Source organism: Sceloporus occidentalis, unplaced genomic scaffold (assembly GCF_023333645.1).
Source record: "Sceloporus occidentalis isolate IW3139 unplaced genomic scaffold, rSceOcc1.0.p SCAF_4, whole genome shotgun sequence".
NCBI classification, from domain to species: Eukaryota; Metazoa; Chordata; class Lepidosauria; order Squamata; family Phrynosomatidae; genus Sceloporus; species Sceloporus occidentalis.
This window is the reverse complement of record NW_028316984.1, coordinates 183,512,487-183,536,091: the sequence shown is the minus strand read 5'-3', so window position 1 is coordinate 183,536,091 and position 23,605 is coordinate 183,512,487. Positions and strand designations below refer to the sequence as shown.

Below are 23,605 nucleotides of genomic sequence, written 5' to 3'. Positions count from 1 at the left end.
CAATTGTGGGAGAACAGCTACTGGTATGTTTTTCTGATTTATGCTGTTCAGTTATACAAAATGTAGAAACAGCTTTCTTATAAGGCTAGGTGTGGGTTGTGAGACAATAGTCATAAATGAATGGTCAATCAGTGCAGTTGATGTTGATAATCAGATACTTAGTGTAGAGTTGAATGAAACCTGTATGTGCATAGCATTGAAACTAGTTAGCTTAGGCTGAGTCTGGCAAAACTCTGCAGGGCTCAAAACCAGCTGTGGATAGTTGGCTTAGGGCCTTGGTCAGATTTATGGTGATTTTTTGGGAGTTACTTGAAATTTCTGACTGCTTGGCTGCTTCTACACTCCAGCAACTAGTGATGTGAAGTCTCTCTCATTTTCACTGTTTCTTGGAATTCGAGCAGCATTTATAGCTTCTACTAGTTCCACATCAACTTAAGATATTTTTCCCCTTCCTGAACAGAAATTTATGCATATTTTCTACATACTATTTTTAAAATATATAAATGCACATACTCATACACATTTTCTGAAACTCATGTACACTTTCCTATCTCATTAATAAATTGTGTTTGCAAACATTTCTCATGTATATGCATTTTTAATCATGTGGGTTTCTCAGATGTGGTTTTCATAGAATCGTGAGTTTGCAAGGTACTTCAAGGGTCACTGGCAAGTCCATTGTATTTTATTTTATATTATTCTATTTTATGTACTGCACTGTGTAAACCCACAGCACTTTATAAATAAAGTTTAATAATAATAAGGGTCATGTATTCTAACCTTCTAAGAGTACAGGAATTTACAGCTAAAGCACCCCTGAGAAATGGTTATCTTCTGCTTAAAAATCTCTAATGAAGAAAAGTCCACCAACTTCTGTGGTGGTCTATTTAACTGTCAAACAGTTATTGTCTTCAGGAAGGTCATCAAGATGTTTAGTTAAAATCTTCTTTCTTGCAATTTGAATCCATTGGATTGAGTCCTATCCTGTGGAGCAACAGGAAAAAAATATTTGCTTCATCTTCTGCACCAGAGCCCTTCATGTATTTAAAGATGATTGCTTAAACTTCTCTTCTTCTAGCTAAACATTTATTATTATTAACCTTTATTTATAAAGCGCTGTAAATGTACACAGCGCTGTACATACAATCTTTTTAATTAGACGGTTCCCTGCCCTCAGGAAACATACTCAGCTTCATTCCTTGCTGGGATTTGGTACTTATTGTCTTGGTTGCCCTCCCTAGGATATACTCCAGTTTATTGACATTGTTCTTATACTGTGGTTTCAAGAATGGGTTGATGTTCTCTGGGTAACATCTGATCGAAGCAGAATAGACCCGTACTCTTAGTGTCCTTGATCTGAACACTATAGTTCAGATGACGCATCCTAGAACTGTACTTTGCAGTTGAATCACTCTGCTGACTCATTCTTACCTTGTGATCTACTAAGACCCCTTTATCCCCTTCATGCACACTGCTCTGAAGCCAAGTCTCATGCATCCTATATTTGTACATCTGATTTTACCTACCTAAACTTAGTACTTTAAATGTTCACATTCACTTAATTAGGCCTCCAGTCTGTCAATGTAATCCTGAATCCTCATTCTGTCTTCTTTGGTATTAGCCACCCCTCCGTGTTTGGTATTAAAAAGGGGTTCTCTTTTTACCCCAGCAGACAAGAGGGTATAATTAAAAATTATAGGGTATTCACAGGTAAAAATTCAGTTAAAGCATGGCCAGTGAACAAGGAGCAAAATACGTAAGACAAAAACACAATACGCAGGAAGGGGGAGAAAAAAAGCAATGAATAAAAAGAAAATATTGTTTATTTATTTACGGTATTTATACCCAGCCCTTCAGGCCAAAAGGCTCTCAGAGCGGCTTACAGTTATTATTTTAATTAGATGGTTCCCTGCCCTCAGGCTTACAGTCTAAAAAGACACAACACAAAAATAAATGGTCTAGGGACAATGCAGTACCATTGCGGCACATCATGATGTCTTACTATGTTTCTCACATAGACACCAACCCAGGCTGCTGTTAGCCATCCCCCCTCCCCTCCCCCCAAAAAACTGTAAACTACATCTTAGATTCATCCTTTGGTGGCCCTAAGTTGACCAACAACACTGGAAAAGTGGTTCCCATTTGTATTGTTGCGGTGGCTGTGTGCCTTCAAGTCATTTGCAACTTATGGCAACCCTAAAGTGAAACTATCATGGGGTTTTCTTGGCAAGTTTCATCAGATGGGCTTTGTCATTGTCATTCTCTGAGACTGAGAATGTGTGACTTGCCCAGGGTCACCCAGTTGGTTCCTATGGCTGAGCAAGGATTCAAACCCTGGTTTCCAGAGTCATAGTCTAGTGCTCAAACCACTACACCATACTGTCAGGTCTTCAAATTTGTAAATATGTGGCAAATTTCTTTTCAGAACCCTCACTTGATTGACAGTTTACTGAACCATAGATGGTTCAAAACATGAAACATAAATAGCCTGAGTGTGCACTTATTTTAATGTAACAACTTGTTCCTATTTGAAATGAAACAAATTCTTTTCCTGAACTCTCTCTTCAGCCACTGCCATGCAACCTATCTGTGCTATATCAACATCTATTCTCCTCCCTCCAGCCTATGGATCTGTTTCCCTTCACAACTATAATTAGAACAATCATGGATCCAAAAGTCAAACGAAGTTTATCTGAAGATGCCAGCCACAGCTGCTGGCACAACGTCAGGAATAAACTCTTCTAGAACATGGCCACATAGCCCAAAAAACCCACAAAAAACTGGATGTTGGCCATGAAAGCCTTTGACTTCACATCAAATGAAGTTGACAAGATTTACAACAGGGGTGTGCAACTGTCAGGGGTTAGGGAGATGCATTAAACCCCTAGGAGAATGGGGGAGGGGTTTCTTATCCTTCCCCTTCACCACCTCAAAAAAATTGGGGGGGGAAACCTTTTCTCCCCAAATCGCCTCAACATTTGAAGACAATGGGGTACGGTACTGAGGGCATTTTTGCCATGTTTTTGGCCTCCTCTGGACCTAGAGTGGGAAAACCTTTTTTAAAAAATTCATGAAGTGATCCAGAAGTTGACTTCCTGTTTTATTAAAAAGCTCTCTCCTAGGCATGCCCAAATATTTGCTGAAATTGCCCCCTAAAACCGCCTAAAGAATTTTAGAGGGATTTGAAAAATAACCTCTGGGTGGTGCTGTAGGGCACAAAACTGGCCTTGGGGGCTACATATGGCTCATGGACTATACTTTGTCCACACCTATTTATAACATGCAAAATTTGCCAAATTTAGCCTTCTGTAAAACATTATAGCAGACCCTTCCTATCCGTGAAGGTTCAATTTTGGGGAATGGGGAGCAAATGGGAAAAAACACAGACAGTTGTGCCCCATATTTGGTGGGGGAATGAAAATGCGTACATCTGCAACGGTGCATTCATATGTGCACCCTGTTGAATAATATTGGGTGTGGTGAGCTGTGGATGCTCCAATCCGCGGATCACTGGCTCACTGTAAATTTGTTCCTAGTCCAAAGGAGGGCAACTAAAATGGTGAAGGGTCTGGAAACCATGCCCTATGAGGAACGACTTAGGGAGCTGGGGATGTTTTGCCTGGAGAAGAGAAAGTTAAGAGGTGATATGATAGCCCTGTTTAAATATTTGAAGGGATGTCATGTTGAGGAGGGAGCAAGCTTGTTTTCTGCTGCTCCAGAGACTAGGACCCAGAGCAGTGGATGCAAGCTACAGCAAAAGAGATTCCACCTCAACATTAGGAGGAATTTCCTGACAGTAAGGGCTGTTCGACAGTGGAACAAATTCCCTCAGAGTGTAGTGAAGTCTCCTTCCTTAGAGGTCTTTAAACAGAGGCTGGATGGCCATCTGTCGGGGATGCTTTGATTGTGATTTCCTACATAGCAGGGGGTTGGACTGGATGGCCCTTGCGGTCCCTTCCAGCTCTACAATTCTATGATTCTATTTTATTTTCACCCAGCTAGGGTTTTCTGCACTGAAATATACCACATGCCTCAGAAATATACAGGCTTCAGGAATGGTGCAAAATGGGGTCATAGGACAGACCTGCATGACACATGGCCTGTCAGATGCTTGTGGCCCACCAAAGGATTTTGAGTGGCCCACAAGATGTGGAGGAAATTGGTAGCTATCACAGAGTTTTCTTGGCACGAGTTTTCAGAAAGGAGTTACTTTTTCCTTCCTCTGAAGCCAAGAGAGTGTCACTTGCCCAAGGTCACCCAGTGGGCCAAGAGGGAATTCAAACCTGGTCTCTATGGAGTAGAATTTTCTCTACCAGAAAGGTACTGTTAATAAAATACCTTTTGCTATAAATGTGTATATTAGCAACCTTGTATGAGAAAAGGTAATTAAGAACTCCCAAGGTGGGCAACATGTGGGAGATGTTTTTAGACTGCAATTCCCATCCATATCATATCGGCATTGTTTCTGTATATCCTGTCTTTTCCCCAGTCCAGGACTCAAGGTTGCTTACAATAATCAAAACAAATATAGCTTTAAAGTTAGTACGGGGAATTCAAGCACAGTGTTCAAGTTCAATAACTATCAGTAACCGTGCAACTCTCTCTCTCTCTCTCTCTCTCTCTCTCTCTCTCTCTGTGTGTGTGTGTGTGTGTGTATGTGTGTGTGTGTGTGTGTGTAAATAAATGATTACAGACACTGTACATCTTGAAGGCTGTACTCTCCATACTCAGTGGCCATATTGTACAAAGGCCCCTATGGGAGGATATTCTGGATCTGAATTATATAGGGCTTTTTAGATTATAACCAACATGTAGCATTGTGACTGGAAAAAGACTTGAAGCCGGCAAAGCAGTTGTAACAAGGGAGTTGTGTGCTCCCTGTCCCCAGGCCCAGTTTGCATCTGACTGCAGTTCTTTGATGAAGCTGAAGCTTCCAAGCATTCTTCAAAGGCAGCCCCACATACAGTGTATTATACTAATCCAAGCAGGATGTGACTAAGGCATGTGTCACCTTTGACATGTCAGATATCTCTAGGAACAGGCACAGTTGGCACACTAGTTTTAATTGAGCAAATGCACTCCTTGCCAATGCAAAAACCTGAGCACATCCAGGTTTAGGGCTGAATCCAGGGATAGACCAAAACTGTGAACCTGTGTCTTCTGGGGGATTTTAACCCCATCCAGGACAGGTTGAATCTTTCTGGCCCAATAATTCTGTTTGATCTTTGATTCCAGCCTAGAAAAATAGCTTTGGGGTTCTGAAGATAGAGAAAATAATATTAAATGAGAACATAAAGCAGTTTAAAAAAAAATCAAAAGACCTGCACATCATTCTAAAACTTTAATCTTTTATGAGGGATCTTGTTGCAGTGTAACATTCAAAGAGTATGCAGTGTTATGCTAATAGGAATAAAAAGGACACAGGGTTAGAATCTGCCAATCAACTGAGATCAGAGCTAGGCAAATGCAAGGAAAGATCAGGACAAATCTGCAGATGATCTTAAACTTCTGCCTTTTCCAAATGTAGATTCAGGCACTGGACACGAGACACAAGAAGTAATGAGCTTTTCTTGAAAGGCCTGTCATCTTTGAATTTCTCATAGATATACCTCTTAAAAACACAGGAAGTTGCCTTAGAACTTAGAAAATATACTTTTTTGGACTAGACCTCGCACACACACACACAAAACATACCAGCATGTCCGACCAGCACAGGATTCTGGGAGTTATAGTCCCACAAAGTAACTTTTCCTGTCTCATACTTATATTGAGACAAATGGATGGCCCATCTAGCACAATACTATCTACATTCAGTGGTGGCCAGTAGCCTCTATGTTAGTGAAGTGCTGAGTTCACTCTGGGTCCACTCTGTCAGGGATGCTTTGATTGTGATATCCTGCACGGAAGGAGGTTGGACTGGATGGTCCTTGTGGTCTCTATGATTCTATTCAAGGTGCTGAACTCAGTATCATTGAGACCAATTTTAGGGGATGAATAAAGCCTGGAGTGGATTGATTTCCTCACTGACTTGGACTTGACAAGCTCCCACTGTCCACATTGGAGGTCATCTCGCTCAAAGTGAGTGCAACGTGCAAACGTAGAATCATAGCAATGGAAGAAACCACAAGGACCATCAAGTCCCCACCACCATGCAGGAATACATCTTACTGTCAGGAATTTCTTCCCAATGTTCAGATGGAATCTCATTTCTTGTAGTTTGGATCCATTGCTCCATCTCCTAGTCTTTGGAGCAGCAGAAAACAATCTTGATCCTTTGTCTATATGACATCCTTTTAAATATTTAAATATGGCTATCATGTCACCTCTTAACCTTCTCTTCCCCAGGCTAAACATACCCAGCTCCCTAGTCTGTTCCTCATAGGATGCAGTTCCCAGACCTTTCACCATTTTGGTCACTCTCCTCTGGACACACTCCAGCTTGTCACCATCTTTTTTGAATTGTGGTGTCCAGAACTGGACACAATATTCCAGGTGAGGCCTGGACAAAGCAGAATAGAGTGATACCATTACTTCCATCAATCTAGATACTGTACTCCTATTGATGCAAACTAGGATCATATTGGATTTTTTAGCTGCTGCATCACACTGGTCAGTCTGCCATTCTCTCAAAAAATTACCAATGGCATTAGATCTTGTAGAGACAGAATTAGGATTGTATGTAGCCCATAAGGCTTCTCTCTGCAGTTTTGTGACTGAATAAAAATAGACACACACACACACACACACACACGTATGGAGAACTGCATGGTCAGAATGCTCCTGGGGAGTATGGCCTGGTACAGACCTGCAGGTAGCGCCATCCTCGGGCTGAAACTAGGGTTCAGGAGCACACAGCAACCACATGCTCCCGAAACCTAGCATGTAATGGTGGTGCCATAATGGCAGCCTCCCATCCACATGACGTGTGCGACGTGCAGCATCCAGATGTCATTGAACTGCACTTGCATCATGGATGTGCCATGGTGCACCAATTGTGCACTCATAGCAGGTTCTTTTTACTCCTGATGGAGACCACATCATTTGGCTGCTGCAGCCTCCGTCAGGATCAACAACAGTTGGCTCTAGCCCACCCTTTCAGGACAGTCTGTTGAGCCCCTATAATTCTCTATTTTAAGGCTACTGAAAGGGGCAGTCTTTTATTGACACAGAGCAAATTTTTTTCAGTGAAGGTTGCATGTTTGTTTATTGTTGTGTGCCTTCAAGTCATTTCAAATTCATGGTGACCCTAAGCCGAAACTGTCCCGGGTTTTTCTTGGTAATTTTCTTCGGAAGATGTTTGCTATTGCCATCCTCTAAGGCTCAGAGAGTGTGTGTGGATTGTTCACGGTCATCCAGAGGGTGACCCAGAGAGTGAGGATGTAAACCCTGTTCTCCAGAGTCATAGTCCAATGCTCAAACTACTATGCCATACTGGCTCTTGAAGTATGCATACCTTCCAACTTCTCACAGATGAAAGACAGGCTATATATGGCCAAGCAACATCAGTGTGTGGTCAAGATTGCAAAAATGATTAATGAGGAACAACACACAAACTAGGAGGGGCTGCATGAATTTGCTTTTGCATGAACCTACAGTACTTGGAAGGACAAGATTCTTCCCTCTCTTCTCCTCTCCCCCTGCTGAGTTAATTGCAAACTACTTTTGTACTTCCATCTTGGTTTGCATAGAATCATAAAATCATAGTATCATAGAGTTGGAAGAGACCGTAAGGGTCATCCAGTCCAACCCCCTGCCATGCAGGAACTCTCGGTCAAAGCATCCCCGACAGATGGCCATCCAGCCTCTGCTTAAAGACTTCCAAGGAGGGAGACTCCACTACACTCCGAGAGAGTATGTTCCACTGTCAAACAGCCCTTACTGTCAGGAAGTTCTTCCTAATGTTGAGGTGGGATCTCTTTTCCTGTAGCTTGCATCCATTGCTCCGGGTCCTAGTCTCTGGAGCAGCAATTGAAGTAAGCTGAGGGGAAAGGGGGAAGAGGAGAGAAAAACTGGAACATTTTAAAAGCAGCTGAAAAAGTGAGATGACAGAGTTTTAATTGGGATTGTCCCTGTCAAATCAGTACTGTTGGAGTATATGTGTAGGTGGCCTTTGGTGGTCCAGGGGAACTTGAAATAGGAGTGATGTCCACAGATCCTCCCTGGCTGCTTATCCCCACACTTTAGATATTTATAATTACATCTCCTGTGGTTCATGGTTGACCAGCAAGAAATAAAATGGTGTATTTCATCTGTTCCCAGCCTGGCACCCTACAATGGCCATGGGAACGATGAGAGTTGTATTGGAATACATTTGGATGCTGTTTGATTAGGGAAAGCTGATCTCTGTTCACAAATCAAAAGCAAGGAAGAAAGACATGTGAGCCTGGAACAAATATGTATAGAAATAAAGGGCATCTGCAATAGAATTGGGAATAGCAGGCACTTTAAAAGGAGGGATGATCCTTAAAGCAACGAATCTATACTTTTGCTTTGCAAAACAAATAGACAAAAAAGTCATCCTGCTCTCTATTATAGAGATCTATTTTTATACCGTTGTTATAATCTCTCTCTCTCTCCCTGAAGTTTCAGTTTACTATTAACCCATTGCCATTAAAGCTTGAGATAGCTGAAGACTGGCAATTTTGTGGCAATAAGCAAAGTAGCCATGAAGCAGATCTAATGCTCTCCATCATTTTGTCAGACTGAAAATAGAGCTCCTTCTATAGAATTAAAAATACAAAAATAGCTACTCTTCATCAAAGAGGCTATTTCAGCTGCTATAATCAACTGTACTACAATGGAGCAGAGAGGGAACTCATATGATCTTTGCAAGCATGAAAGAACACCAGTTTATGGTGTATACAGGGCTGCTAATTTGCAAGCTGTTTTCATAACATTTTATTTTTCAGCATACATTCCTGGCAAAATGGATAAGCGAACCTCATAACTCTTTGGCCAAAATATCAGACGTGTCGTATAATCCTATAATCTTTTAACCTGGGAGTAAGTGCCATTGAACTCAGTAGGATTTACATCTGAGTAGATACTATCTGTCTTGCACTGTTGGTTTCATTTGTATAACCATTAACATTGCTGATTAAAGGATATGCTGTCTCCACATTTTGTCCTAGATTTTACTTACATTCAACAAACTAAACTAAAATATTTGAAATAATCGCATCTTCAGTCAACTTCCTTCGGCACACTCTAGAAAGCTTAAATTAAAGCACTACCATATTTTTCTAGGTGTATGAAAGATTGATTGGCTAAGCATCAAAACAAAAATACTGAACTGATGTTCTATAACCAGACCCTAAAAAAATAATGTTAAGGCTGAAATCCAATGGTTAGTCCAAAATAGAGTAGATACAATGAATCTTACAACTTACATTAGTGACAAGAAAACCCATTGAATGAAAGGAACCTGATTAGTTGGACAGTCATGGAAACCTCATTGATTCAATGGGTTTGCTCTAATTACTCTAATTTGATTTAGGCCTTAATATAGTTGGATTTAGGCCTTAAAATTCCCAAACCTAAAGCATGTGTAGACATGCTTCATGACTCAGAAGACAATTTTCAGTACCTTCAAGATCCCTGAGGACCACAACCACCAATTTGGGTAACTGGAGGTGTTGGTTCTTTCAGGGGGCTTTAAATGTCTTTTTTGCTGTTTTAGAAACAGAGAGCCCATACAGACAGACCAAAATAAAGCTGCTTCGGGTCACTTTGGAGGTATGCTTTTTAAATGATGCATGCGTCCTAAGAGGCCAGAAGCTGTGCCAAAGCTACACTACAGTCTAAGGACTAGAGCGCAGCTTTGGGACAGCTTCTGGCTTCTTAAGATGCATGTGTCATTTAAATAGCATACCTCCAAAGTGACCCGAAGCAGCTTTATTTTGACTTGTCTGTATGGGCCCAGAGTAAAACCTCCTGAAGTCAGGGATCTTGAAACCGTAGTACACACACTGGTAACCTCACATCTAGATTTCTGTAATGCACTCTACATGGAGCTACCCTCATGCTTGGTCTAGAAACTGCAATTAGTACAGAATATGGCAGCCAGACTGGTCTCGTACATCTAGAAGAGGCCACATTACACTGATCTTAAGATCTCTCCACTGGCTGCCCATTAGTTTCCGGTCCCATTACAAGGTGTTGGTTATTACCTTTAAAGCCCTCAATGGCTTGGGTCCAACTTATCTCCGGGACCGCCTCCTTCTGTATGATCCACCCTGCACACTCAGGACCTCTGGGAGAAATTTGCTACAACCAATAAAAACTTGGTTATCTACAACTGTCCAGAGGACCTTCTCAGCTATTGCGCCCAGATTATAGAATGGCCTGCTGGACAAGATCCATCGTATAACCACCTTAAACAGGTTTAAAAAATCTTTTCTGGCACACCTTTCCTGAATAGACACCCGGCCACCAAAGAGGAAAAAGTAATGTTTGCTGTTTTGCTCGCTTATTGTTGTTTGTCTGTTTGTTTCTTTACTGTTTTAAATTGTTATTTTTTAAAATATGTTTTATATTGCAAATTGTTTAATTCTATTTTAATGGGAGGGAGGGTTGGGGAGAAATGGTATGTATACTTTTTTATGTTGTAAGCCGCCCCGATTGCCTGAGTGCAGAGGGACAGGATATAAATAATTTTTTTAGGGAGTGCTTAAGTGCACTGATAAGCGGTATAGAAATGTACTTGCAGTGTACTTGCTATTGTTAACAGCATTATAAATCATATTCTGGGCCCATGCAGTAGGTTTTCTCTAAAAGCCAGGGTGGTATAGTGATTTGAGTGTTGGACTATGACTCTGGTGATCAGGATTCAATTCCCTGCTTGAGAGATTTTTTTAAAAAGCACTGGGTGACCTTGGTTGAGTAACACTCTCTCACCCTCAGAGGATGGTAATGACACCCCCCTCTGAAGAAACTTGCCAAGAAAACCCCATGATATGTTTGCTTGAGGGTCCCCATAAGTCAAAAATGGCTTGGAGGCACATAACAATAACAACAACTACAACAACCTCCGCCAATGTCCAGCGCTGTATTGTACTAAGGTTTTTTTAAAAAAAAGTAGGGTTCATCTGTCAGCAGGGGGCTCAAATGACATACTGAGTTATGGCTCTTCCAGATCCTAATCTCTGCCTCCCCACATAAAGAGTTAGCACTAGGAGTATCCAAATCTGTCAAATTCAGAGGTTTTCATTTTTCTTATTCCAATATGGGTTTCATACTTCTTTTCTTTGCATGGCAAGTTTTTCAGAACGTTTTCAAATATTTTTCAGAATGGATGGAATTTCTTGCACATTCTTTAAATGGATGCTTTGGAGATATTGCCATTAATGGACACAGAAAGGGCTACTGCTGCATGACTGTGTTTATTCAAATAGCCAGGTGAATGTTCAAATCACTTGGCCAATCATACATTTAGGTAAAAGAAAAGTACAAATTGCACAGAGTTCAGTTGACATGTGGGACATGCCATTTAAGAACTGCTTATTAAAAAATAATTAGGGAAGAGTCTATTAGTGTTGTTCATTATTACATTTTTAGTTGCCCCTGTAGATACATATCACTAAGCTCAGAAATATAAGCATATTCTACCGAAGGTGCTTAAGATTCCCAAAAAGTTCCAGAGTACAGGGTAGACATATTATTCTGCTCTTGTTTTTGTTGCAGCAGACTTAACTGGCCACCCCCTGAAAATCTGAGCATCTTAAAGACTAACACGTTTATTTGCCATAGACTTGTGTGATCTGTAGCCCTTGTAATGAAATCCTTGAATGCTGATGCCAGATAAACCTTGTTAGTATTTAAGGAGTCTCCAAATTCTTTGATGTGATTTCCAGTTACCATTCTCTTCAGGTAGCCTTAAAGGCAAAATCTATAAATAGTTCAAGAAAGCTAGAGAGGCTTGGGTCAGATTAAATGTGCTTACGTGTCTCAAAATTAGATTTTCTGGAATCAGCTGTTCTTGTCAACAAATGGGACACTTGCCTTGGAGGACTGTTGGGGCTATTGACTCTAAGGCCTCCCTAATAATATCACACACACTCTTTTTGAAGGGAGAAACAAGAGAGATGGGATAGACCAAAAAGTTAAGTAAATCTTCTTTTATTAATGGTTTGGACATCTACTTTCCCTTAGTACTTCTGGGAAGATGAATAGGAACCAAGGCTGTTTCCCACTACACAATAATAGCACTTTGATTCCACTTTAACTGCTATAGTTTCCTCCTATGGAATCCTGTGATTTATAGGTTCATGAGGTATTTGGAATTCTCCGCCAAATACTGTATCTCTAGAACCTCCACAAGCTAAAAATCCCAGGATTCCATAGGATGCAGCTGTGGCAGTTAGAGCAAGATCAAAGTGTGATACAGTCAGCCCTCCATATTTGCAGATTTGATCATTCATGGATTTGATTAATATGTTCTCTCTAGGAATCTCTAAGATATTTGGTCAGATCCTCTGTTTTTTCCTTGTGTGTTTGTCTTCCCAGAAGTCACAACCCCCAGAACTCCCACCCCCCCAGGCACCAGGTGACACCGGAGCAGGAATGCCACTGCATTTGGGCACTCAGTCTCTAAAAGGTTCACCATCACTGACCTAGAGATTCCTAGAGAGAACACATCTCTAGGCATTTGTAGGTTCTCTAGTACAATTCTGTGGTCAATTTCCAGCTTATGTTGACCATAGAGTTGCTCTGGAGGATGTAGACATTCCTAGAGAGGTGTCTACAGTGGTTTTTATGTGCAATTGTTCCACTTTCATGGGGCTCCTGTGTCCCTAACCCAAGCAAATGGGTTTGCATACTCTGAAAGGGCTGTGCTGTCAGGCTTTTTCAAACTGATGAGGTTTGGGCTTTTAAATGCTGTGCAGTTCAGGTGTCCAGGATTGCGTATGGTTTAATATTTTAATATTTTAATGCATAATGTTTTTAATTTTTAAATTATTTTAATTATTTAATCATTTTTAAACTTCATATGTATAAAGTGGGGCCTTGATATCTGCGGGCTTGCCATCCACAGAGTTAAGCATCCGCAGACGGCAAGTCCCTGTTGTCTCCAATGGTGGCACATGCACATAGATGCTCCGCCATTAGGGAAAGCCCCCGTTGTCCCCAATGACAGCATGTGCACACGGCTGTGCCACCGTTAGGGACAATGGGACTTCAGGTAAGCTCCCTATTGTTTCCTGACATAGAAATTCTATGTCTGACCCCAGATATATACAGAATAGCTAACAAATGGCAAAGGGCCCTCAATCACTCAGGCCTGTTACAGACAGCCAAAATAAAGCTGCTTCGAGTCACAGTGGAGGTATGGTGTTTCAATGATGCATGCGTCCTAAGAGTCCAGAAGCCACACCAAAGCCACGCTCCAGTCCTTAGGGCTGGAGCATGGCTTTGGTGCGACTTCTGGACTCTTAGGATGCATGCATCATTGAAACGCCATACCTCCACTGTGACTCGAAGCAGCTTTATTTTGGCTGTCTGTAACAGGCCATTGTCTAAAGAAATAGGGAAGGGGGGGAGGCTTGTTTTAGCATGGACTGTTAAAAGCACCCTAAAAAATCAAAGCACAAAAGCAGAAGTGTCCAGATGTCCCCAAAGGCAGTACTTTGTTCATCAATTATCTGCAGTAAAAAGTTTTCTGGGGGTGGGGTTGCTATTTTTGCTTGCATATCATGACTGGAATACAAAAGTGCAGAGGCTGAAGCTTCTCCTTCTGTGTAACTGAAAAGGTAGAGAAACCATCATCCCTGCCAAAAAAATTTCATGTCAGACTGCTGTTAAAGGCACAAGTGATGCAAAACATTGGCAACTTTCCACTACAATTTTTCTTAACAGCAAAAATATTTTCAAGGGAAAAAAAATCTGGAAGCATAAAAAATGTGCCAACAGTCAACAAATGGTTGTCAAAACCATGGCAGATATTGCTTATGGGTACATTGCTGTACTTTCACCAATGTACACTGGGAAAACTAATGCTATGAACTTATTCATGCACGGATGGCAGACATTTATTATTTATTGAATGGGGAAAATACATTGGAATATGTATGAATGCAAATTTTGTTAGTGATTTAATATTTGCAGCTGTGGGAGAAAACAAGTAGAAGTATTTGGGATGGAGGAGGAAGCAAAATGAGATAGATATCTAGCATAAGCTTACACATGTCTATGTTGATGTAAATTACCTCAAGTTTAATAGGGAGGAAAAGAGAAATATTTATTATAAGAGTTTATCTCTGTGTCATAAACCTACAGTGAAACAAGCTGCTTTGTCTTGAAATCCAATACCCCCTTACCTAGGAGTAAATCCAATTGAACTCAGTGGTACTTAACTTTGAGTAGATATGTATAGGCTGGGATAGTAAAAGAAGTGCAAGTTGTAACAGGCAAGGCATGGATTGCGAGACTACATCTCCCATCAGCCCTGGCTTGTATAGCCTATGTCAGAGATTATGGGACTTGCAGTCCAGTAGCAACTGAAGAACCATTTATTGCCCACTTCTGCTGTAAAGCTTAGCATTTTATGATCACAGTTACAATGCAGATGTATTGCTTTTGCTGGCTGTATTTGCTAACATAAATTAATGTGATTAGCACTTGTTCAGCAATCTCCAATTATTTTACTAAAGTTATGCAAATATTTATGAAGTTGTCTCTCAATAACATGAGCTAATGGAACAAATTCATTATCTTAACCAGGTTCAAATTCACCATTTAATTTGAAAGTCTCTAACAATCACAGCATTTTAATGATCTCAGCAAGGATTTGGATATTAGTGGGACTAAGCACCCCATGGTATTTCTTGTAGCATTTCCAATTTCTATGTGAAAGGTAGATATTGAAGAAAGATGACAGTAAGAAAATCGAAATGTGGTGCTGGAAACAATGACATCACTAGAGGAGGCGGGGTGTGTGGTCTCCACCAGGTGATCCCCTTCAAAATTTGTATTTTGGCAGAAACAGGCTGTGGCATTTGCCTGTATCTCTTTAAAATGCTGAAGTGACAGGGTGGAGGTCAGTGAGAGGAGGAAGGTGAGTCCCCAGTTTAAAAAAAAAAATCAAATGTTAATAATAATAATAATAATAATAATAATGTTTATTTATATTTCCCACCTCTCCCAAGGATTGAGGCGGGATTACATCAATAAAAATGATACAATAGTACAAAAATACGATCAATAAAACACTAATACTGAATTAACCAACATTCCTATTACTTCTCTAAAATAACAATTCATCAATAGCTAACAATCATAGTCAGGAGTGGAGCGATCATCATAACCTTTTAATTGGAGTCCAGTGGATAAGCCCACTGGAAGAGATCTGTCTTAAGTGCCTTCTTAAAGGTCTCTAAGGTAGTGATAAAATGGATCTCTTCAGGTAGGCTATTCCATAATTTTGGAACCACAGCAGTAAACGCCCTATGGGAAGTTGTCATTAACCTAGTATTATGATGATCCAATAAATACTTCCCAGATGTTCTAAGTGTGTGGGGCGGATTGTGTAGGGAGAGGCGTTCCTGCAAGTAACTCAGGCCCGAGCCATGCAGGGCTTTAAAGGTAATAACCAATACCTTATACTGCGCCCGGAAGCTAATTGGCAGACAATTAAGAGATTTCAACACTGGTGTTATATGGTCAAACCTAGATGTACCGGTGACCAATCTGGCTGCCACATTTTGAACCAATTGAAGCTTCCGAACTTGGCATAAGGGTAGCTCCATGTAGAATGCATTACAGGAATCTAAACAAGAGATTACCAGTGCAAGTACCACTGCTTCAAGGTCCTTTTGGTCCAGGTAGGGACACAGTTGCCGTATCAACCAAAGTTGATACCAGGCACTCCTGGCCGTCACATCTATTTGAGATGACAACTGCAAAGATGGATCCAGGAGTACTCCCAAACTGTGAACTTCATCCTTTAGGGGAAGTGTGACCCCGTCCAAGACTCGTTGACAAATCTCCTTCCCCGGACTAGGGGTACCTATCGCAAGTACCTCTGTTTTCTCTGGATTTAGTCTGAGTTTGTTTTCCCTCATCCAGCCCATTATCGAGGCAGACATCCAGAGAAAAGATGCCATGCCTAGTCACTGCAACAGTCAGAGACATAGAGAAATAGATTTAGGTGTCATCAGCGTACTGATGACACCACGCTCCACATCTCTGGATGATCTCTCCCAGCAGCTTCATGTAAATTCTGAACAGTTTTATTTTTAAAAAATAAAAAAAATTAATTTAATTTTTTTTAAAAAATCTTTAAAAACATCAAATTTTACCAAATTTTCATTTTAATCACATGAAGCTATGTATGTTTAAATACGTTTATTCTGTGCATATGATATTGTAATTCAAGGACAATTTTAATTTTGCCAGTTGTTTATGTCACAACTATTACCATTAGATTCAGTGATATATGGGAATTATGGTTTATGAGTAAATTAGTACTAAAAACATCACTAAGGATTCTGTATCAGTGTAGTGTGGGAGGAGGTCAATGCGGGGTGACACCATGAGTACTGCACTGTGACGCCACTGGCTGGAAAAGAGTGCTGAGGATAGTATACACTGCTAAAAAAATGAATGGGGTCTTAGAGCAAATCAAGCATGAACTCTCCCTAGAAGCAAAGATGACTAAACTGAAGTTGTTGTACTTTGGCCATATCATGAAATGAGATGACTCATTAGAAAAGATTATAATGTCTGATAAAGTAGAAAGCAGTTGGAAAAGAGGGAGACTGCACTACAGGTGGATTAATTTAATCAAGGAAGCCATGGCCCTGAGTTTGGAAGACATGAACAGAGCAGCTTTTGGAGGACTGTCATTCATATGGTTTCCATAAGTCAAAGTTGCCTTGATGGCAAATAGCAACAACAATAGCAGCAACCCATCATTTCAGAGATGGATTCAGTCAAGCTCAGAAAAACCTTCCCACAGAAAGAAGCAAGAGGCTTTGTACCAAAACAACAGATGAGCTGCTAGTATCTTTATCCACAGCTGACCCATGAGTCCACTGGGATCTCATTTTACCCTCTTCTTACTGAAAGAGCCTGTAACATACCCTGAAAATAGGAGTACACATTCATACGGGAATCCACTCTATTGTGATTGTATGAACCTTAGCCCGCAGTCTTCTTTTGCATCTTCACCACGCCTCTAATCTTTTCTTTTTTTACACAAGTAAGGTGTTCAAGTCCAAGTGGTGCAGCTCACATTTCACCTTTGAGGTCCCTTGATAATCTAAGGCAAGGGTGGATGTAAAACAGAATGAGATCTCCTTGTAGATCTCTTGACAACACATCTCTCTCCTCCACTCCCCCTACCACTAAAAAGATCTGGCAGCTGAAAGCTTGAAAGGAAAACAGCAATGGGTTTTGAAAATCACTGAATTCACTTTTGATACTGAAGACAAATCCCTGTGCTGGGATAAGGGATGTGAATCCTGGCCTGTTTCATCTTTTCACAGTAAACGAAGCAACATACATGCACAGTTCTCTTCACAGCAATAAGTCAAGCTTTCCCCCCTCAGCATCGGTGATATTTGTGCATTTTTAAGACTGATTTTTGCACTTTTTTCCTGTAAGTGCACAAAATTTAAAACTGCTAAATGTTCTTTTGTCGCATGAAGAAATAGTAACTCTGGGTGGATTGCTTACATTTTCTGAATCAACCAGCCTGTTCAGCCTGCTATGCATGTGTGATTAGCTACAAAAATAACATTAATTCTGCCAAGAGATACAGTATTTTGCATCTATACAAAAAAGATGTTGCCAAAATGTGATGCAAAACTTATGTAGTGGGACTGTACTCACAGAGGTGCCTCCATCTCAGCCTCCATCACTGACCATTATATACAGCAGCTTTCTTGGTTGCCTGTCCTGATGATGCCATCTGCATTGCCAAAGTGGCTATCCATTCAGTTCAGAAGATGCTTTGTGGAGCAGGGCAGAGGATGGATTGAAATACAGCTGGCTCTACATAAAGTCAGTGCATCCAGTTGAGAGGGAGGAGAGCACACCCTTGGTGTTCATAGGAGAAGACAGCAAAGTGGAGACCAAGAGAAAGAGCTGTCCAGAAAGCAGAGGGGTAGCTTTCCCTGAGGATCAAGCCTAGGAGTTTATCACACTGGGGCTGATTTTGACATTAAAGAGAGATTAAAATGCATTTAAAGCATCCCGCAAATGAAGTGGAAATAGCAAGTAAATTGTGCAAATTATTATCACAAGCAATTGTGCAAATAAAGTGATATTGGCAATGCATTGTCACTGGAATCCTGAAAGTAAAATGATGTGCATTGATGCTTCTTTGTGACCACTTTAATAGTGGGTTTTGTGTGACATCGTGTGAAATCGTTACATGTAATTATGTGATTTTTCCAGGATCTTCATGGAATAAACTCCCAATCTCCGTGTGATAAACTCCCTAGACAGAGAAGCCATTTGTTCTCTCATATTACTGGCTACAGCCATCAACCTTCCTGATCTTCGCATTCCTGTAGTCACAGGAGATCCTCACACTCAGACAAGTGCAAGGTCGGGATTGCTCTCCCATATTGTACACACTGATCCTGTCATTTAAGTCACATTGCATTAATACGAACTCCTGTTAATGCAAAATGCCAGGGTAATGCCACTTCAGTGATGAGACAATGACAGGATCAGCATGAGATCATTCGAAAGGCTTTCACACAATCACTGTCACTCACACTTTCTGAACGGTAGAATGTCTGGATAAGAGTGACTTCATCTAAAAATCCTTCTCATGATTGTGTGGGAAGGACAGAACAGGGATGGGACATTGATGTCCCATCCCCTTTGTGATAATCTCCACAGAGAGAGTTTCCAGGCAGAACTGAGAAAAGCCATGATCTGGTTAAGACCAACCACCTAAAGATCCATTCTTGCCAGCACTCACCACCAGTTGGGACTCCATCCCCCCAAGGCTTATTTTCTCTGTAGATCCAATCATGCCACAACTTACCACCCGCAGAATTGCATTAATTATAATTAAAAAAATATCACCATTATAGCATAAACACATGTGGAAGTTGTCACTGAAACTGCATAGGATAATTGCTTCGATGTTGGCCACACTTATAGCTTGGTGTCTCATTCTTGAGGAAAAAGAGAGGACTCTCTTGAGGATTGAGAAATCCTCAACTGGTTGTCTTGCAATGCAGTGGTGGCCCATCTCAACCAAAATTTCTCCAACTGCACAAAATTTTTACACACTGACTGAAACTTACTCAGAAATGCCCTGTTCCTTTAATATTGAATTGTGCCCGTCCCTTCTCTAGCACTTTCTAGGCCTCATTTGTTCATAGGGAAGGATGGATCACTCTCTTGCAAGTGGATCTTCTGTTACTATTAGGCGGGTTACACACTGCCATTAAAGTACGGAGTCAGTCCATACTAGGGTTAGGAAGGTGCGTCAGTCCGCGCCAGGGCACTTAGTGCGCCCTTTCCGCGGACCAGGTTTGCGGCGCCGCTTTGCCTCGCTGGGCACAGCCTTCAGACGGCTGCGCCCAGCGAAGCAAGGGAGAAAGGGGCCAAGCAGCCCCTTTCTCCTTCTCCCCGCTGCTGCGGGGTGTCCTTGGGGCTTGAAGCCCCAAGGACACCCCTTTTCAGGCTGCGGGGAAGCGGTGTTTTGCCGCTTCCCCGCAGCCTGAAGAGCGGCGGATCGGGGCCTCAGCGGCTGCCGTTCTGGCAGCTGAGGCCCCAATACACCGGGGAAAGGGGCGGGTACAGCCCGCCCCAAATGGGCGGTCTATAACCCGCCTCAGGAAGGTACAAAGAAGATGCACAAGCCTGAAATCCATCCACCTGACTACAGTGGCAAGCCATTAAACCCAATTACATATTGCTATCTAGGTCAATTCCTCAGCTCCTCTTAACATACACATTTCTGTTATGAACAATCATTGGTGGTGTCCAGTTCTTGTAACCTTTCAAATTAACATCTGGGGGGAAATTGAAAGAAAATACACATCTTTTCTTCTGGACCTGACCTGTTTTGAGCACAAGTTTCTTTATAGACCAAAAGGAAAAAATGTTCTGAGCCAGTCTGCTGAGCTAATAACTTGCCAATTACATTTCTATTATTTTGCCTTCTCCCCTTTGAATTGCACTGCTAGTTGAAACCAGGCAGGGGCTCTTTTTTTGTGTGAAAAATGTCAAGCCAAGATAACATCTTATGGTTTTTGACCCACTTCATACAAATTTGCTGGGAAAGGGGAGCAACATACCCTGCCATCATAATAATTGCCCCTCTTTAACTAATGTATACAAGGCAAATCCAAGTGGTATGTGTGTGTGTGAGAGAGAGAGAGAGATTTCTTTATTCTGGAAACAAAGCAGAAAGCATGCCCTGGTGTGTTTTAAAATCACCCAAGAGCAATTCACCACTTTTCAGTTTTAATAATCTCCTTTTTATCATCACCCTGTGCTCTGTACACCCAGATAATTAACCCTGATATTTGTTCAAGGCACACAGGACAAATAGCTCCCATTGCTGTCAGTATTTAGTCCAATAAAGGAAGGCTGCTTAACATTAACATAGGACAGAAGTTTGGGAGTCTGAAGTAGAGACCAGTTGCCCTGTTACAGCTAATTCTTCATGTGTCATTTTAATCAACATGAAAGTGAGGCAGTGGTTTTCAACCTGTGGGTTGTGACCCCTTTGGGGGTCAAATGACCCTTTCACAGGGGTCACCTAAGACCATCGGAAAACACATATTTCCGATGGTCTTAGGAACTGAGACACCGCAATTTTATGGTTGGGAGTCACCACAACATGAGGAATTGTATTAAAGGGTTGTGGTATTAGGAAGGTTGAGAACCACTGGAGTGAGGAATGAGAGGGCCTCAACTTCTCAAAGGAAGAAGTCCTTCTCCAGAGAAAGTACTGAAATGGCCAGCATTTTTCAATGGAAATCCTTATCTTAAATCCGATTGGTAGTCCCAATGAACCAATTTGCTGAATGGTAAATCAGTGCTTTTATAATTCCCGTTGATTCAGTGGATCTTCTGTTCGTTTTGCGTCTACTTTAGATACTCCAAAGCAGGGGTTCCTAATGTAGAGTGCCCACACACCCCAAGGGTTGAGATAGAATTTCAGGGCATGTGAAAAAGATACTGGTGTGACTCTAGATTCACGTCTCTTTTGTCAATCAAGAACAAACCTAGGAATCTTTTTGTGGGTTTTTCGGGTAGGTTTGGAGGATTATGTTGCATCAGGAGAGGAGATGCAGTTACACATTCATAACAATGTCCATGATGAAGGATCTCAGTGATTATTTGAAGCTCTTCAGGTGGCTATAAGGAGCCCTGGTGGTAAAGTGGTTAAATGCCAATATTGCAGCCACAAGGTTGTGAGTTGGATCCTAGGACTCCAAGGCTGACACAGCCTTCCATCCTTTCATACGTCGGTAAAATGAGTACCCAGCTTGTTGGGGGCAACTGGCTTACAGATTGTAAGCAGCTTAGAGAGTGCTAAATTCACTATTAAGGTGAAATGAAAAGCTTTGTATGATAGATTGTGGAATGATTAATACAACAGCTCATGGTTGCACAGGTGGCAATGCTGCCAACTTCTTTCTTTAGTTAGTCTCAAAGGTGCTACAAGATCTCTCGACAGGTGGAATAAGTGTACTGGATCTGAATTTGCACAAGGATGTTCCGTTCAGAAGAAAGGCATGTTAGAAATTAAATAAATCAATAAATTAGGTTTTAGCAAAGTTGTAGAAACTTTGCACTAAAGGAATGGCACCACTGCATATAAGCTGGATGGATCCTAATGTTTGTGGAATTTTAACTGCGCCCTAGACTTTTTTCATTTCAATGTTGTTTTTTTAAATGTGTGATGCTTTATAATGTTTTTTAATTGCTGCTCTTTTCATGTTACAGTGAGCCTTGCTATCCATTGCAGTTTGGTTTCATCACACACACACACACACACACACACACTGTGGATATCAAAATCTGTGGATGCTCAAGCCCCATTATATTAAATGTTGTAGTAAAATGGTGTCCCTTATATAAAATGGCAAAATCAAGGTTTGTATTGGGGGATTTTTTTTTTAATGAATATTTTGAACCATGGTTGGTTGAATCAGTGGATGCAGAATCTGTGGATACAGAAAGCCAACTGCATTACCAAAAATTTTAGATTAGAAAAGCTGTTAGACTTCCTGCCAGTGGTTTGCTGGGTCCTAGAGATCCCTCTTCCATCTCCATCAATCCCTTTCCTTTCTTATGCTGCACAGAGAATGCTAGTAGTTCATGAAGAAGGCTGCCATGGATCCCTCCTCTGTATGCAAGGAATACAGATAAATTAGATGTAGATGTAGATACAGACATAGAGGAGAGACTACCTGCACCTGAAGTTCCTCCCCATACAATATGAGATGGCATGTTGTCTTGCACACTTTCAGTCATGTAGCTCAGCTTTTATTGCTTTCCCAGAAGGCTGTCCCAGAACTCAGTTGCAGAAGCTGTTCTGCTTCTTGTTGCTGTTATATTTATTTATATCCCACATTTCCCCGTTTGGCTGCTTGCAACAGTTAAAACATAGTTAAAATTCATAACATACAAAATTTAAAAAGCAATTTAAGCATCATAAAATTTGAAATCAGCAAAAACATTTTAACAACAGCAACAAATAAAATAGCACATAATATGAGGCCAGTTTCCCATGCAAAATCCATTCTCAAAGGCCAGGTGTTACCTGCTTGTGGAAATATTGTAAAGGGGGGATAACAGTCTAGCCTCTCTAGAAAGGAGTTTTCCAGACCCTGAGAGCAGCCACTGAGAAGACCCTATCACATGTTCCCACCAGATCTATCTGTGAGGGTGGTGGGACATGGAGAAGGGCATGCCCAAAACATCTCAAAACAATCTTAATCCAGATATTTAGGATGCTTCAGTTCATTATGTTCTCAGATAATTTGAGGATGAGGATTAGGTGAGCAAATTTCACATCTAATTGTTCTATCATGGTATTCCCATATATTTGCCTTACACACTCATAAACACACATACAAAAAAGTACTTTTCTTTATTCAATTTATGTAGTAGAATTGGAGCTAAAGAGGTTTTCCCGTGGATGGGAGATCCTATATATGAGCAAGCACATGATCCTGCTAATCCAGGATAACAGATTAATAAGGATGACACTATGTGGGCATGGTGGGTGGGCTGTTCTGGGTAGTCCAGACAAGTAACTTTTTCAAATTCTGAATATAGATATGCTTATGGGTCAAAGCTTAGCTATGGCCTGGTTTAACTGTACCTTATTTGAACATTATGGATGGGTGATAGAGTAAGGAAGCAAAACTAAATATACTTTATAGTCAATGAAGATCGTATATATGTTCTACAGATAATGTTCACATGCCCAATATTGGATATAGATTGAACTCATATATTAAAATTCCCCAAGTTGTGTTTCATTTTTAGTAAGAATGTAGACATGGGGGAAAATACAGAGAAGGAAGTAATGAAAGTGCATACAATTTTCCTTTGACTTAGAAAACAACACTCAACTGTATGTTTTGTAAGGCGGGAAATGTTGATTGAGTTGTTTTTGTAC

At 41.0% G+C, this 23,605-nt stretch overlaps 1 protein-coding gene across 7 annotated transcripts in view; it reads left to right on the top strand.

Moving 5' to 3' along the window:
* BEGAIN (brain enriched guanylate kinase associated) overlaps positions 1–23,605 on the top strand; it is a 286,481-nt gene that overhangs the window by 250,267 nt on the left and 12,609 nt on the right. The gene's annotated exons all lie outside the window — the stretch shown is intronic.